Here is a 17,163-nt window from a genome sequence, read left to right on the forward strand (position 1 = left end):
AATACAAGGATAATATAGATTAGACTTAGAGGTTGGGCAGCTCCAAAGACCAGGGCACATCGACCAGAGGTATATTGTACCTGTTGTTGATGCGGGGTAACAAAAGTGGGGTAATTTATCCATGAATCATCACTTCTAATTATCGTGGATTGTATTATCGCTGGTAAGACCAAAAATTAGTAATTTTTCTAAATCTGGTAAATGCTAGCATTGGAATACGACAAGTGAGAGAGCACCACCACAACCTCATGACAGCTTGTTTATTACTACTCTGAGTGTTACAAAAACGTTACGGTAGATGGCGCTGGAGTAAAGATACAACATACTCCCTTCCCTGCGTTGGAATACAGTACTGTATTTCAAATATATCAGCAAAGAAATAATATCAAATATAAGTAATATGCAAAAACAAACAATAGGGAAATGACATCACTTTTTAAAAAAATATATATACATATAAAATTGACACACAATGAAATGATTTAATCAAACTTCAACTGGTACTGGTAAAATGGCTAGCTTAGTGATAGGACGTTTGAAAATACCACGTTTGGTTTTCACACTGCAAACTCTAACACATTTGTCTTTTCCTGGAAACAATTCGACAACAACTCCCATGAGCCATTCATTAATGGGCAAATTATCGTCTTTCACAATAACTACCAGTGGCCCCTATCCCCCCCAAGCTCTTGGGCGCATTTATCCCCCCCCAAAAAAAAAATTTGCTAACTTCCCCCTTCCATGTTAGCTTGCTCAAAATAGTGCTACTTTGCTTACACTCTACTCATAATATGACAAATGCAGACCTTGATCCTGATTGTGAATGCTGAAAATATGTTTAAAGCAAAAATAAATAAATTAAAAAAGACGGCACAAAAAATAATTGAAAATGGGCTGACTAAAACTATTACAATAAATGATCAGTTACTGATGGCACCTGTAGATTAATGAGCTCAGAAGTTTTAAACTAATAATTAAAAAAAATAAGTTTATTGAAGTTACCAAACAATGCAGCAAATGGCAAGCAGCAATCATCACAAGAGTTGGGAATTTTAGCACAATTAATCCTTCCAGGAAAATGTGCATTATAATGGATATGATTTTGAGATTTTTCTTAGCCCTGTCGATCGCCGTTTTTTAACAAAAAAATTATGCAAATGGTTCTTTATACTGTTAAAAATGTAAACACATTTTTTAAAACAAATTTTCATTACCCATTTAAAAAAAAAAAATTTTTTTTAACAATAAAAAAATTCAAGATTTATTGATTCACTGCAAACGACATTTTTATTAAACAAAAAAGTTGATATTTATTGTTTTTTTTTCAAACTATAAAAAATTCTTAGGCATATGTAAGTCTCATTCATAAACAATATACAAAAGTAACCAAAGCAAATAATGCATTTGTTGCATATATTTGTCAATTAATAAATAAACATGCACATTATATTTTACAAAATTGTTTCATTATATAGATACGAATATTTATTTTTTTTTAACATTTTTCACTTAATTTGGTAAAAAGTAGCACAGAACACACAAAAATATTTGACTTTGATCGCTGAATAAAGATAGTGACTGTAAGGGTTAAAACGTACACGATACATCTAAAAAAGTCTCAACAAATCATATTATTGATGCTTTAGTCAAGAGAACTGGCTGGTAATAATAATTTCTTTAAAACTTCAGAGCTCATGGCAAAAGTATCAATAATATGATCTGTCGACACTTTCTGCAATATATCCTTTTCTGCAGCAATTATCAGAAAGCTGTTAAGACGCTTTGTGCCAGTGGTGGACCGCAATCTATTTTTGATGATTTTAAGCCTGCTAAACGCTCTTTCGGCGGAACAACTTGTGACTGACTGGTAGAATGGCCAAGATCTTATAAATGCATGTTATTCTAGGAAATGCAGAAATTTCGAAAGCTGCTTTCAGTGGGGAAAAAAATCAACACTTCCTCCAATCCTTTTAAAGAACAGCCATATCTGATTCGTCAATTTCAGACTCTGAGCTTTCTTCCTCTGTGTCCAGTGATGCTGCATTTTGATATTCCTTATGAATTTCACTGTCATCTTCTCCCAATTCAAGATAAAGAGCTCTAAAGTTCTCCAGTTCATTAACGGTTTCGTCAGCATTGAGACCGTACTTATTGCATAGAAAGCCTATGTCATCTTTTGTAGCTTTGAATGTCGAAGATCTTAAACTTTTTTTACTAAAAAAACTCATTTGACGGTACAAGGTCAAATTTTTTTCCAGAAAAAGATCTTCAAGTTGAATGCTCGAACTATCCAAAGCCACAATATATAAGCTCGTTTTTAGTAATTCTTCTCCATGAAGTCTTTCATCCTGGCAATTTTCATCAAACATGTGGGGAACTCTCCTTTGTCTCCGATTGATCTCGGTATCAATGCCATGAGTTTCGGAAAATGTGCATGACAACTCCCATATTTTTTTCCATGATGTGTCAACATTTTCTCTTAATTTCCTGATGCCAGTTTTGCAAATTTCAAGCAACTGGGCTGCTTGGGCCAGGTCGACTGCAACTCCCTGCATTAATATTGTCACAGGGGATGTAATGGTAAAAATTTTATCCAGTATAAGGAGAGACACAACTAAGTTGATATCTTGTACTCTGTGCAGCAAACCAGTTGCTTTAGCAATGGTTTCATGTTCTATGTGCGGATCTCCAATTATTCTCTTCAATGTTGAAATTACAGTAGTAAAAGTCTTTAGAATAGTAGTTACAGCATCTTTAGTACTGCTAAATCTCGTTGTCTGGACTCGCTTTAACGACCGACATTGTCCATTTCTTTGCTCTTCCACGAAAACTGCATTCCGTTTGAAGCCAGACATAAGCACGTATAAGTCTTCTAGCATATCAATGGCTCTTTTCATTTCAATCAACGATTTACCGACTGTGTTTATCGCTAAATTAAAACGGTGACTACTGCACCAAATATATTCAGCATTTGGTGCAACTTCCTGGCTCAGTGTTTTCAAACCCTTGATATCGCCACGCATATTGAGAGCACCATCGTAGCTCTGCCTAATGAGGGTTTCTAGCGGAATTTTGGATTCTTTGAGAGTCTGAAGAACTATTTCTTTCATAGCCGCTCCTGTGGACGATTTGAGTGTTAATACTTTCAGTAGATGCTCAACTACTTTTGGTGGTTCATTTTAATTTGATGAATTCTCTAGGTAGCGAACAATGATAGCCATCACCTCTTTCTTGCTGACGTCTTTAGTGCAATCAATAATGAGTGACCATACCTTGCGTAGTTTAGGACTCGGAACAATTTCATTGATGATGCATAACTCCAATGCCTGGATAAGTCTGCTTTGATTGTGCCAACTCAGGAGGTTTGACACAATGCGTTTCTTTTTTTCGCAATCAGCGTCTGGTTTATCCAAATAACTTTGTGCATAATGATTATGCTTCGCTATAACCCTGAACAAGTTCTAAAATTTACCTGATTTTGAATCATGTCCTTGAAATGCCATTATTTCTCTTGCAAGATATTTCGCGCAATCAATCATGCAACTCACAACATGGCGATTTTGCTCAACTATAGTGTTAAAATTTTTGCATTCCTTCTATCTATGCGCTCCCCTCGTAACCAGCAGATAACTGCCTTTTCAGCATCAACATGTTCAATGTTTTTTTCATGCCTCGTGATATCTCACAGCCCATGGTCCATATCACAAAATCCTCTTTCAGTTCATACATTGGATGCTTTGGGGCCACTAAACATTATGCAATATATGCATTATGCCTTATGTGTGGCGGGGCCATAGGATAGCCACTTTCTACATTTTTCGGTTCCATCTGGTAGTTTTGTACTATACCAGTTTTGCTCTATACCAGGTAGTTGAAAATTGTGGCCCACTTACTCCGGAGTCTAAATATAACTCTGTTGGTTGACATGCACCAATTTTCAACAAATGCGTTATTGAAAATGAGTTCAAGTTATGTATGCCTGAAAATGGCCAGTTGCTTCTTTAATTTATGTACTTAAAAAAAAAATTCTCTCTTCTAAATTCTCCCCCCCCCAAAAAAAACTATTTGCTTTATTTAGTGCTAAAATTCCCCCCCCAAGCTTTAAGTGGGCACATCGTGTGCCCTGGGGGCCCCTGATAACTACAGTGCCAATAGAAACGTAATCCTTTTCAAAGAGCCATTTCGATCGCTGTTGTAAATGGCACAAATAACTATTTAACCATTTTTTCCAAATTGCTTGGGTAATTTTTTTAGTCAATTGCCACCTACTTAACCTATTATCTGAATGATCAATTAATTCTAGTTCAGGAATGCTTTTTATAGATTTTCCTTTTAAAAAATGAGCTGGTGTTAAAACATCCAGATCATCAGCATAACTGGAAAGTGGCATTAAAGGCCTTGAATTTAAAATACCTTCGATTTGATTAATAATACAGTAGAGAACCATTTATCCGGTATCCAGATAACCGGGAAACCAGAAAACCGGGANTCTACTGTAGTAAGAAATTCTTCGTATGTTAAAGTACCAATTGTTCGTTTCAAGTGAAATTTAAATGATTTTACACTACTTTCGCATATTCCACCAAAATTTGGATTTCTAGGGGGAATAAACTTCCAATTAACTCTCTCAGAAACAAGAAATTTAGATAGAGTTTCATCAGGTTTACTAACTAGATTATACAAACGTTTAATTTCTCTATTTGCTTCTAAGTAGGTTTTGGCATTGTCACTATATAATATGAAACATTTGCCTCTACGGGCAATGAATCTTTTTAGGGTTGCAATAAAAGAGTCAGAAGTTAGATTAGAAACAAGGTCCTGCGAAATCAGTACCAGAATTTAAGAAAGGAAAAGTTGGTTTACATTGAACACTAGGCAAATCTCCCATTTTTTGAACTAAAAATCTAGGTTTGAATTTAGTGCAAATGACACAATCATGAACAATTTTTCGAGCCAAATTCCTACCATTTATTATCCAAACTGTTAGTCTTGACAAATTTAATAGTGCATGTGCACCTATGTGACAATTTGATTTATGTAAATTTAATAAAATAAGCTCAGAAATTTTATGATTTTTAGGCAAAACTGATGTTTACTTTCATAGGGCAAATCAGAATTTGTTAGACGCCCTCCAACTCTTATAAGATTTGCTAAATTATCAAAAAATGGAAACAAAAATTTCAGTTTGCTAGTAACATGCACTGGTTTACCTGATTTCAATAATTTAAATTCGTCTGCTAAAGATTCCTGCTGCACAAATGAACATAACTTTAATTCTCCTTCACTTACCTCACAGGATGTAAGATTTCCACTTCTCTTAATTTGATTCTTACAGTTGTAAATAAACCTATATACATAAGACTTTACATTAATAAATTTTGAATACGAATTTACTATAGAAAATATTTGGTTTAAAAAATAGAAATGAGAAATTAATAGATTAATGTCTTGCGATGGCTTGAGTTCAGATTGATACATCTCTGAGAGTCTCTTTCGGAAAATTGTTCACTTTCAGACTCTGAGTTCTTCTTTTCATTTATGGTGTAAGAACCCTGCCACCATAATGAGTGATGTAAAAGTTCCTTTGCTTCACAACCATGGGACAATATATCCGCTGGATTGGATATCAATGGAACATAGTTCCAAACACAATTTTGTGATAGTTGTTGGATTTCTTTCACTCGATTGGCGACATATTGTTTTAACTTTAAGAGAACTATTTTTGAGTCTGAATATATATAGCACTGTTCGTTGGGGACATTCAGAGTTCCGTACTTTGTCCAGTAGCCTGCATGCCAATAGAGATGATAACAGTTCAAAATGTGGAATAGTGAGTTGTTTTATAGGAGCAACTCTTGACTTAGAACATAATAGTTCTGATGTAAGCTGGCCGTCTACATTTCGAGTTTGTGCGTAAATTGCTGCTCCGTAAGCAAGGACACTGCCGTCGGCAAAAACATGTGGTTCCATTCCTGATGCATTGTCTGACACTTTGCGTTTCACATGTAACTCGTGTATGGCCGGAAGAGTGTGGACAAACAATTCCCATTCTTTGGCTAAATCTGGAGGAAGCACATCGTCCCACGTTAACTTGATTGTCCAGAGTCTCTGAAGGAAGATTTTTGCTTTTGTGATAATTGGGCCCAAAAGTCCAAGCGGATCAAAGATATGTGCTATGACGCTAAGCACATCTCTCTTTGTATAGGTTTTTTGCCTCTTTAACGAAGTGAGTTGAAACCGGAATTCATCTGTTCTGGCATTCCAGATGACACCCAATGTTTTTGTAGTCTCGTCAGAGTTGGTAAGTCTGTGCTCTACGACATCAGTTGACTCGTCTAATTCAGCTGCATTGGATCTCCACTTATGTAACTTCATGCCACAAGATCTTAGAAGACCAGACAACTCAGATTTAAGATGCACAGCTGTAAGTACGTTATCCACTCTACTGACTACATCATCCATGTAACTATCCCTCTCGAGAGCCTCGGTCGCAAGAGGAAATCTTTCAGACTCATATCTGGCTGCCTGGAGGATTGTTCGAGTGGCCAAAAAAGGAGCTGATGTTGTGCCGTATGTTACGGTTTTAAATCGGTATGTTTTGCATGGTTGATACTCGCTTGTTTTCCAAAGTGTGCGAAGAAGGTTTCTTTGGGAAGGTTCAACCAATATTTGACGGAACAATTTTTGAATATCTGTCGTAAAGACAATGTGATGTTTACAGAAGCGCACCAAAATGTCGAAAATGTCCTCTTTTACCTGCCTTTTCATTTGTAGATCATTTAAGCTTACACCAGTTGAAGTAGGTGCTGAGGCATTGAAGACTACTCTGAGAGGAGTTGTAGTCATTTCAGGGCGGTAGACTCCATGATGCTGCAGATAGCAGTGAGGATAATTGCTTTTATCCATTGGTTCTTGATCATCCTCTGTTTCTATGGGCTCCATGTGACCCAAATCTAGGTATTCTTACATGAACTTAGAATAATGACTCCTCATAGTGTAATTTTTAGAAAGCCGTCTCCAAAGCTGATTAAGTTTTTGCTCTGCTAAATGTTTGGATTCTCCCAACTTATGGAGATCTTTGATTGGCATTTGAACTATGTATCTACCAGTGTGGTCTCTCTTGTCCGTATTTTGATAATGCTGCTCGCATAAAATATCTTCAAGACTCATGTAATGTTCCTTTGAGCTTAAGCACTCCTCAACTTCCCAAAACTTTCTCAGGGTTTGCTCGCAAGTGTTAGTAGATTGGCTGATTTACCCACAGAAGTCTTTAGCTTTATCCTGACTATTTGTACCTATTGCCCCCGTAAAGTTAAACCCAAAAACAGAATTTCTTATAACTATTTCAGTACCTGGGGCCCTATTACCAGCTTCACGGAATCTGATTCCGATCGAAATGAAACTCTCGTGACGTCATAAATCCGTGAATGTCAGTTAAGTCGTATTACGAGCTCTTGATTCCGCTCGGAACTAAATTCCGATGCGAAATTATTACGAATCCCATTCCGGCAGGTTTAAGAGTAAGCGAAATCTAGATTCCGATAAGAGTTTGTTTATTTCAGTGAACAAAATGGCGCTGTTTTCCGTCATACAGCCAGCTATTGCTGAAGAGAGTGATCGAAACACTATTAAGAGAAAGATCTATCGGCTTAAAAGATTTTGGGTATTCCAATATCCCGACAACAAAATTTAGAAATTAATTTAGATTGGAAATTAGTTTTTTTTTAAATGGTGTTACTCATAGGCGAAATTCAGTAGTGGAAATGAATAATATCGGATTGTGGAAATTAATAACAAAAGCTACATAAAAAAAATATGTACAAAAAACAATAGAATCTTAGCTAAAAAAAGGAATTACCAAAGTTAGCTATTAGAATTTCCTATATTGTTTGAAATATGCATGTGTGAAGATTTTACTATCGACTGCGTTATCCTTCAACTATCTTATGGTACTTTAAGATGGATGCAAGTTAACATGTCTTATATAGTAGTGATTTGGTATTTAATATTTATAGTGGTAATTACGCCAGATATGCCGGTAAGGCTTCCTTTATTTTAATCTGGATTGTTTTCTAGGTATTCCACAATCATTGTTTGGAGGCGAATATTAATTTTTGTACGTGAAGCCATTTGAAAATACTACGTTGTAATTTCACTCTACACTACTCTCTATACTTCAAATAAACACAAACTTGGCTTTTAGAACACAAAATTGTTGAAAATGTATGAATTTTTAAGCTTTCAGTTCTAAGTTAATGCGATTTTAACTCGCATAGAAGTAGAGAATACAAACATATCGTTGCCAGATTAATAAATTAGAATTATAATAATTTTCTAATTGGTCAAAGTTAGACCCGCCTACAAACTTCAATTTCACCGGAATCGTACGGAATGGTGATTTCGATTCCGGATTCCGATATGCTCATGTTGCGGCACAGTGGATTTTACGAAATTGGCAATCCGATGAAAGCTAGTTTCCGATCGGAATCGTTTCCGAGCGAAATAAATTTTGATGAGTTGGTAATAGGGCCCCTGGTACGTTAATATTGCCTGTCCTCATAATTTCAAAAAATGCTTCCGCTCCTACGAGCATGTCTATGTTAGCTGAATTTGCGAAATTATTAGGTTCTGCTGAATGTATGTTTTTAGGTAACTCAAGTTTCTTTAATGAAAATGGTGCTGTTGGAATAAAATCTTATCTTTTTTACAACTAAGAAATCTAATGTTTTAAAATAAGTCCCATCCCTGTTAGCAATATCAGATTGTAATTTCCCTTTTACAAAAGTTTTATTATTACCTAACCCAGCAATGGGGTTGTTTACTTTTCGCAATGGGGCCTCTAATACATTAGCAAGCGCTACGGTTAAAACGTTAGAAGTTGAACCACTGTCTAAAATACACCTAGCTTTAATAAGAGTACGGGTTTTGGGACTCCTAATAAATACCTCACATGTTGGCAAAATACCACTTTTATTTAAATAACGAGTATTTTTACTTATTAGTGATAAAATTTGAGCATTAAATTCGGCAGCATTAATATTCGGAAATGTATTTTCCAAAGCCCTAGAATTATCAACATTTGAAATAAGAGATTGCTGAAGCGACGGATCATTTACATTTTCCCCTTAAGGCCTATGAATTAATGTGTTATGTCTGCGACCACAACTCGAACAAGAATTTTTCGATTTGCAGTTTCCCACAGAGTGCGATTTCGATAAACAATTATAACATAATTTATTTTTTGATACTATTTTTTGATACGTTTATTTTTGTATCGCTCCTCCAACGCTTTGAATAATGACTGAAATGTATCGTCAAGCCTTTGAAGGTTTTTTGCCTCTCCAATTAGAGAAGAATTTAAGTAATACAACTTTTGTAAAAATCAGTTAACTGCTCATTTGAAGTAATAATGTTGTCAAATTGTATTTCAAATAATCTCCACTCATCGTATCTTCCTGAGAATTTTGGCATGGGTATTTTAGGAAGAGTTATGCTATGTTTACTTGCAGTTTTATCTTTTAAATTTTGCGGGTTTTGCATTAATGTATTTTCAAAATTTGATTGATTTAGAGTTTTGAAACAAGCTTTTATGTGGTTTTTGCATACAGTAATTTGTCATTGTACTCTTCGCTTGTTGCGATTTCTGGTTCGTATTGCATTGCATTTGTTATAAGCTCTTCAATTTCTGAATTTAAGTTTTTAATGTCTAATTCTTTACTAATTAAAATTTCCTGCAACTGGTTTAGTTCCGCTTCATTTGTTTCATAAGTTTGTTTACCTTTCTTTTGCATAAACGTGTCTAATCGAGTTATTGCTTTTGAAATACTTGTTCGAATTGTGGTACATTTCCTTTTTAATTTGTCAATTTTTTCCATTGTTAATTGTTTTTAATTTAAAAATTCCTCAACAGTAATAAATTTTAATATGAATAAGTAAGATGAATAATTTAAAACAAAACAATACAAATGTATTTGTGATTACCAAAATCTATACAGAATGTTTTAATAGTCAGTATCCAAACCTTAAATCATGATTAGCATGAAAGCCCTATTGCTGAAATAAAATTCAGCAAACACCTCACAGGAACATCCTGCAATTCCCAGGTTTTAATGCAATGCTGCCCAAAATGCTCAACTCTCTGAGCAGAATAGACCTCACAATCACAAAGCATATGTCGATGTCTCTTCTTCAAGATGACAACCTCGACAAAGAGAATTGGATTCAATTCCCATTATGTATAGGTGTCTCCTGAGGATGCAGTGTCCAGTAAAAAGACCAATGATCTTCCTCAAACTGTTTCTATTAAGCTTTAAAAGCTATTTTTGACGTACACTAGGACAGTCATGATTCAGCTCCCTAGCTTGTCTCTGACTGTCAGCGGCGAGCCATTGCTCATGAGCAATTTTGCCATAGAGCTGGAATATAAATGTCCTAAAAGAGTTGGGAAATTCCCAATGCAGGTTCAGGGCCCCAGAAATTTGCACTAGAGCCAGTCTGTGCTACTTCATCAGCTAGCTTATTTCCAAGAATACCCATATGCCCAGGTACCCAATGCAGGTATACCCTGTTATGAGTAGATAGGTCACAGAGGACCGAAAAGCATTCCCATACTAGCAAAGAGGTGAATTTACACTTTGACAGTGATAGGAGAACAGCCTGACTGTCGGAACAGATGTGGATAGTCATATTTTGATATCCCCTGTATAAGCATATCTTGCAGCACAAGATAATGGCATAGACCTCAGCCTGAAAAACAGTGGCATAGCTTCCCAAGGGAAAGTGAAGTTTGGTACCATCATTGGAGCAAAAAATTTCTGCTCCTGATTTCAGACCAATCTTTGAACCATCAGTGAACCATATCAGACATTTGCCCTTAAGCCACCGAGGAGAATTAAACCATTCATCTCTAGTAGGAAAATGGATAAGGCGTGTGAAAAGCATATCCTAGTGACATAAAGTCACTAGGCATAATAAAAGAGGGTATATCCATCACTTGTGAAACAAGATAACCCCATGACATGTGTTTGGAATACTCTTTCAATAGGCCAAGGTACATAAGACGCTTTATGCCTGTCGGAGTTTCAAGCAGCTGTGGGAATGGTCCTAAGATAGCCTGACAGGGCTACACAGACCATTCTTTAATATAGATTAACCTAGAATTCTTTTTCTTCACAGCAATTCGGAACTCATAAACAGTTTACTTCAACGTTCTAACAATCATAATAATATTCTCCGTATTTTAGCTTTTATTTCAGGTTTTCAAAAAATTGTAGACTCAGTTCAGCTGTCAGGCATCAAAGTTGCCTTTTATTGACAGAAATAAAGGAAGTAGAACTATATCTGATAAAGGCTGGCCAATCCTCGAACTTTGAAGAGGGCAATTAGGTATTTAAAAAGGGAGTTGATGGTCCCTCCCTTAAGTAAGATTAAAAATTTGTCTCCATTTTCAGATGAAAATGCCCCAAATCAAATTGGTGGTCAAAGAAAGTTCTTCAATTTCTTATGGAAGTAAACATCCCATTCTATTAGCTTCTAAATGTAAATTAACTTCTCTGATCATTTCATATTATAAAAAATACCTCCATTCTGACCCTCAAAATTTACTTTACCAAGTTAGGCAAAAATATTGGCCCCTCAAAGGCCGAAATTTTTGCAGAAAGATAGTACATAATTGCATTTGTATGAAAGCAAATCCAAGAGTGTTACCAGAAAATGGGCGATTTGCCCAAATGCAGAATAAATCCTGACTTTATATTCAATTCAGTGAGACTTGACCTTTGTGGTCCACTTTTATCAAAATCAAGGGAAGAAAAGGGTGCCTAATCAAAATTTATGTACGCATATTTATCTGTCTGGTGACAAAAGCAATTCATCTGGAAATAGTTTCTGACTTCACTTCTGAATGTATGATTACTTTGAAGCGTTTCATCGCGCGAAGAGGACGATGCTCCAAACTTTTTTCTGATAACAGAACAATTGTTGTTGGAGCAAGTCGGGAGTTAAGACGACTATTTAAGTTAGCTCGTAATCAAAATGAAAGTATTATGGGATTTTTGTCGGAAGAAAACCTCCTCCCAGGGCTCCATGATTTGGGGGTATCTGAGAGGCAGGGGTGAAATTGTTCAAGTATTATTTAAGGCGTGTTGCATGTCCTTCAACCCGAAGTTATGAGGAATTCCCGATAGGTTTTTAATCAAATAGTCTATGCTAAATTCTCAGCCTCTGACACCCCTTACTTCAGATCTAGGTATTAACTCTTGCTCAGTTCATTATTGGTAGGTCTTTTACTGCCTTTCCTGAGCCCTTTTTAACATCCAATAATTGATTGAGCTTATGGCAAAGGACAACCAAATTAGTGCAGACAATTCAGAAAAAATGGAGCTTAAGTCATCTTAACAACTTGCAACAACGGACTAAATGGATGTTCCAAAAGGAACATATCAAAATCGGGGATATGGTGTTAATAAGGGAAGACAATTTGCCAATTAACAAATGGATGTTAGGCAGAATGATTCAAATGTACCCAGGAAAGGACAACATTGTTCGTGTTGTAGATGTAAAACTAAATCGGGAATATTGAAAAGGGCAAATTCAATTTTCAAATTGTCTGTACCTTCATTGGAAACTTAAAATCATAATATATCGATGTGTAACTTTTAGTTGTTTTCAAGTTGTATTTTAATTAATTGCTGTATGTCACTGCTTCAATTTTAATTTTTGTAAGAACTTTGAAATGTGCCTCTAAGAATTGTACACTGTAAAATTTTGTTAAAATTTGCAATAATGCTTCATATCAATTTAATAATTTTGAATGTATATGTACATTGCAACGCAGGGCGGCATGTTTGAGCTCAATGCACACGCCGAACCAACTTGCGAAATGCATAGTCATGTGATATCGTTAGAAGTTTATCTGTTGAAGAGAGCAGTTACGATTCTCTCAGCAGAAATTTACCCCCCATATCTATCTTTATTATTTCATGTTTGTGTCTGTAAATAAATAATTAAAAAGACACATGGTCCGTCATTTCTTATAAAAGACAAAAATAGTTTATCTTTTATATATTTGTATTTCCTTACACTATCCTTATTGTAGTGTAGTGTGTGAAAATAAATATTGATGAAGCTATTTTTTATAAGATGAGCATATTAAAAAGATTTTCTGGAGGAATGCATTGTTTTACAGTACATATAAACATAAAACTAAATAATATTTATTTAAATAAGAAACAATAAAATACTAAAACAGCATGGTGATACTAGTTTGTAAGCATATATTTTAAGATTCAAATCACTTTACACTAAAGTTCTTGCATCCATATATTTTTTATGAAGAAAAAAAATCTTTTGTTCCTCCAAAATTATGCAATTCAGTCAATATATTAGAAAATCATGTCTTAAAATATTTTGTAGCTGTTTTATTTCTTTAAAAAAATATTTTAGGTCTCTTAAAAAGTAACTCTTAGTATTTACTTTAATGATTTATGACATTTTAATACCTGATTTTACTTGTTCAAAACAACTAGCCCTAAACTGCTACGGTTCTTAATTAAGAAAATTTATGCAATGTATTCCTCAATGAGCATTATTTTCCCATTGAATATTAGTTTGTGATGCAGCAAAAAAAAAAAAAAACATACCTCAGTTTGGCGTCAACAGTAAAAGAATCAAATATAGTTAGTAATTGTATTATACTCACTAGTAATCAATCTGACCTAACTAAAAATAGTACTTTTTCATGAGAAAAATACTATATCCTCAATTGAAATAGTATTTTGTGCACGCATGCTAAAATGTAATCAAATGTATCTTCTAGACTAGTATCATTATGATGTCTTTCAAATAAACAAAAACTATTTTACTTACTATAATTTTTATTAAAAAAAAGTTTATAAAATTTGAAAATCAATATTCAAATATCATAAGCACATTTAAACACAAAAATTTTAGTATATTCCTTTATAATAACGCAGTTCTAACCAAGTATTTCAAAACTTACCTATCAGGATTTGGTTCATCTTTTTTATGTTTAAGCATAGTATATCTGGCTATTTTTGAAGAATATCTAGAAATTTTAAGTCCATGATGTTTAATCCTAAAAAAATTATAAATTATAAATAAGAATAAATTTAGGGTATAAAAAAATTTTATGCAAATTATTAAAACACAAACCTTAAAGGAAATATTAAATTATAATAAAGTAAAGGCCAGCAAGATTATCAATTAAACAAAAAATCTTCTTAAGCAAGAAATTTGATAAAATTAAAAATTTTATTATCTTTCAAATACTTTGTGTATCCTAATACAAAAGTAATTATTTTTGATGAGATTTTAAGTCAAGAACACAACATTTAATGAGAACAAACTTATTTTATACAGACCTTATCTCTGTTACCTGTTAATTCTTTAATATTACTCAAAATTTAAAAAAATATTTTTCAAAATGTAAATAGGAACAAAATCTCATACAAAAAATGCACTTTAACATTTTTAGAAAAAAGAAACCAATGAAACATGGATATAGAAAGGACATCCTCTATTTAAAAGACAATTCTGTTGGTCCCCTTGAATAGAAGCATTAATGTATTTACCGCTTGAAAATGGACCATCTGTTTAAGGGACACTAAAAAGTTTTAAAACACAGATAGACAAATTTACATATTAGGTTAAAATATATTAAAAACATAACATTTAATATTGCCTAATGCCCTTCCCTCTTAATTGAACAGCCCGCTTATTTGAAATGAGATCGCTAGAACCAATGGTATTCCGTTAAGAGGGGAATTTTGCATTAAAAAATAACACAGTTTCTGCTAACACGTATAACAGTTTAAAATAGTCAAAAATAACACGTCCCAGCAAAAACAAATCTGTAGGTCCAGCTCCACAAAACTGCTGTTTGCCACCAGCTAAAGCGACGGGTCTGTGTCGGCAAAAGTCACTTTCAACTGTACTAAAGTGAATGGCTGGCCTCTTGTCGAGCCAACAATACCGGCCTATCGATGGCCGGTAGTACTTAACCGAGCAATTACTGTCTAAAACGCGCTGGGTGAGTGATTGCCCGACATTTTCCAGTAGAGGGTAATCAATGAATCAATAATTGAGGGCCAGCAATTTATATACACCCAGCAGCATCCCTTTAGTTTACAGAGGTTTACGAGAGGTCATTGACCTAGTTACAGGAGTAATTAAAACCCACAAATCTAATTTTTATTCAATTCAATTAGCTAAATAAATATCTAGCTATCTAATACATTTCTGAATAAATTATTAATATATGAACTAAGAAAATATTTCTAGGTTATTTTTTTCATTTAAATTGTTTTATGCAAATATTTTTTACACAGTTCAACCCCTTAGTCCTAAAGATGCTGTGCACAATCTATGTTTCCACTTATCAATACATTTTTAAACTAGGTAAACATACGTAATAATTTTTTCTTTACAGTGATATTCTACTTAAAAGCAGAATAATAAAACTGCTGTCCAGAATTATGAAAATTCTGTATCTTACAAGTAATTTTTCAAGTTTTAACTTGAAGTCAATATATATGTCTATAATAACTTGTAGTCAGTATATATATGTCTTAAAATAAAAGCTGTGTTCTTAAGGAATCTAGTGATACTATTGCACCCTAAATAAATACAACCTACAGCCGATAATACTAAGAGGCTGTCCAGAGATGATCATTTAGTGCGATATTGATCATGAATTCATGTTTTACTAATTATATTTAGTCTTGCAGCAAATTTAAACAAAAAATAGGTGTATTGGACAAAAATGTACCAATGTAGTCAGTCATGTAATGAATTGAATGTACCCTGAAATTAGTTAAATGCATAATCAACATTGTCTCTTGCAAACACTTTATTATACAAAGACATATAAATACAAAGACATAACCTTAATCAATACAAATATTACACAAATTTCAATTTAATTTTAAAAATAATAAAAACAACAGAGAAATCATATCTTTGTCTACATAGAATCACTTGGAATAGCACAGAAGAGTTCTGAAAAACTGCAATAAAACTGCAACAAAAAATGCTTGACATTTTTCGAAATCCTGAAAGAGAGGATAATAAAATAAAAATTATGCAAATCATATATTTTAAAAACATAAGTATTTTTGTGAAAATGAGCTTTTAAAACTAAAATTTTTATCGAAAAGTTTTTGCTTTTATCATTTTATCGATAAATTTTGACTCATCAAATTAGTCTTCAATCTAGTAACACCATGCAAACATACACCTGTCTTATAATTTAGAAAGATTTTGAACATAAAATTCCTTTCTGAATGAAATTATTGAATATTGACTCACGAACCCATTAAGATTGACAACTAGTACATGAAAATCTAACTGTTAAATGAAAAGTTATTCAGGGTGTTTAATTTTGTGCTCACCTTTTCTCAGAAAATATTTAATTTTAAAAAACATGCAGTTTTTTCTTCATTAATTTTATGGTGCTCAATTTTATTGCATTTAATATTTAAAACAATTATGATATTCTAATGTAAATTATTGTTTCAAGGAAAGGTATAGAAGAAAAATTACTTTTAAATATATATTACTTACATGCACGAATGTATCAATAGTATTTCTTTTTCGCTTTACTTTTATGATTAAATTTTTAATTGTATACCCTTGACAAAAAAAATTTCAAAATTTACAACATTTTTCATATTAAAATAGGCATCAAAACAATAATATGTATTGAATTGAAACCAGAATTGAAACCATATGAAAAAAGGTTGCTCAAAATTTGCTAGTTAAAAAGGCAGATAATTTTACAATTCTGTAATAACTTTATAAATCAATAAATTCTTAAATTACTTTAATGGTGATGCTTTGTGAAATTAATGTTTTCCTCATATAAAAAACACAAGAACTAGATAAGAATAACGACAGATTTGACCAATGTCACGATTTCCGTAATGTCTTTATATAACTGGTATAGATGTAAGACAAAAAATGAAAAGTTTACATAAATATTAATAACATTGTTTACATCTCTGATGAAATTTCTTTTCTTCAAATTTTTTTATTAATTTAGTTCCTTCTTTTAACAAAAAATATTTGTTAAATACTCCATTACTATGCCTAGGAATAAAAAAGGGAAAGGTGCTTCCTTAAAAAAAAAGGGTACACCGAGTTTTT

At 33.3% G+C, this 17,163-nt stretch overlaps 1 non-coding gene across 1 annotated transcript in view; it reads right to left on the reverse strand.

The window, feature by feature from the left end:
- LOC107456484 (uncharacterized) overlaps positions 1–14,099 on the reverse strand; it is a 30,522-nt gene extending 16,423 nt beyond the window's left edge. Inside the window, exon 1 of the transcript XR_011638158.1 lies at positions 14,000–14,099. This is a non-coding gene — a transcript (uncharacterized protein). The remainder of the gene's footprint in view (positions 1–13,999) is intronic.
- Positions 14,100–17,163: the final 3,064 nt, after the last annotated feature.

The sequence above is a fragment of the Parasteatoda tepidariorum genome, chromosome X1 (assembly GCF_043381705.1).
Source record: "Parasteatoda tepidariorum isolate YZ-2023 chromosome X1, CAS_Ptep_4.0, whole genome shotgun sequence".
NCBI classification, from domain to species: domain Eukaryota; kingdom Metazoa; phylum Arthropoda; class Arachnida; order Araneae; family Theridiidae; genus Parasteatoda; species Parasteatoda tepidariorum.